This window comes from Lactuca virosa, chromosome 2 (genome assembly GCF_052849685.1).
Source record: "Lactuca virosa cultivar CGN04683 chromosome 2, Lactuca_virosa_CGN04683_v6, whole genome shotgun sequence".
Classification (NCBI taxonomy): domain Eukaryota; kingdom Viridiplantae; phylum Streptophyta; class Magnoliopsida; order Asterales; family Asteraceae; genus Lactuca; species Lactuca virosa.
The window spans coordinates 140,648,028-140,649,871 of record NC_136427.1 but is presented as its reverse complement, the minus strand read 5'-3'; positions in this window follow the sequence as shown (position 1 = coordinate 140,649,871).

Below are 1,844 nucleotides of genomic sequence, written 5' to 3'. Positions count from 1 at the left end.
AAATAAGCATTAATAGAACCATTGCTATTATCAAATGAATATCTGAAACCTTGTCTAAACAATCTATGAAAAGAAATGATGTTCCTTGCCATATCTGGCGAATAGCAACAATTATTTAAATCTAGCCCTAACTCATTACTCAACACTAAGGAATAAACTCCGATCTTGGTGACTGGTGAAGACTTCTTGTTTCCCATGATCAAGTTTATCCTTCCATGCTCCACTTCCCTACTTTCTCTTAGCCCCTGCACATCAGAACAAATGTGGTAACCACATCCAGTATCAAGGACCCATGAAGTAGCAAGTGATGAGTTATTAGATTTAATTAAATACATACCTGCAAAGGTGGGCTTTATCTTCCCATCCTTAATATCTTGCAGATATTTAGGGCAGCTTCGTTTCCAGTGGCCCTTCTGGTGGCAATAGAAGCACTCTGATTCCTTGTGGTCAGAAGAGGGCTTAACAGAACCTGCTTTGGTTCCACTAGAAGAGGAACCATCTTGGGTTTTACCCTTTTGGTGGCTCTTAGAAGGAGTCGTCCTCTTTTTACCCTTTCCTTGGCCAATTGCCAACACAGGAGCAGCTACAGTAGAGGATGATGCAATAGATTTGTCCTTGAGGTTGCTCTCAGCAGTCCTCAGGAGCCCTTGAAGTTTACTCAGGGTGACCTCTTCCTTGTTCATGTGGTAGGTCATTCTGAACTGGTTGTAGCAGGAAGGCAAGGAGTGGAGGATGATGTCGATAGCCAAATCCTCATCAAACTTAACATTAAGTTTGAGAAGACGATCAACATACATTTGCATCCTTTGCAAATGAGCGGTTAGGGATTCTCCACTCCCCATCCTAGCGGTGATCATGTTGGTAATGATCTCATAGTGCTCTTGCCTCGCGCTTTGGTGGTACCTGTCCAGCAAATCTTGATGCATCTCATATGGATACATGTCCTCATAGGACTTTTGGAGTTCGAGGTTCATGGTGGCCAGCATGATGCAATGAACTTTCGTAGCATCACGCTCGTGGGCCTCAAAGGCGGCCATTTCTTCAGGAGTAGCAACTTATGGGTTGATCTTCTCAAGTTTCTCATCAAGGACATATTCTTTGTCCTCGTAGCGAGTTATCATGCGAATGTATCTCATCCACTCGTTGAAATTCGACCCATCAAATGTCACCTTTTGACATAGGTTCATCAACGAGAATGACCCGGAAGCGTTGTTGTTTGCGTTTGCGTTAGACATCTGAAATAGAAAGGAACAAAGTTTGATTAGAAATGAATCCCCAATTAAACACCCAAATGAGAAATTAGGGCTAGCATCGAACAACATTATTTACAACTTAAAAAAGGGATGTCGTAATCTAAAAGTAAATAATTTGAAGGTAAGTGAATGACGATTCACTAATTTTCACCATGAAAAACGAAAAGAGATTAAGTTTTAAATGTATTTGAAAATTCCTAGATTTCTTTTGAGATTCATTGAACATTTCAATGGAATGTTTAAATCTCGATATGCACTTCAAATTTGTGACTGGGATGCAGAGGATCGCAAACAAGTTGTGAATAACCATGCGAATCAACATGGTGCACTCAATGTCTCTATCACCTAATCAATGTGCCGGTTAGCCACACACGCTCCATTGATCTATGATAAACATCGAGCCACCCTTTGCCACCAATGTCAATACCAAATTAGTGTGCCGGTTAGCCACGCACTCTCCACTAACGTTTGACAAGGTTACAAAGTGTAATTCCATGGAATAGCATCATTTTTCACATTTTACCCTAAAGTAACTAAGATTGGGAATTTATAAAACATTGTAGTTACTTTATTATTTCCATTATACTTATA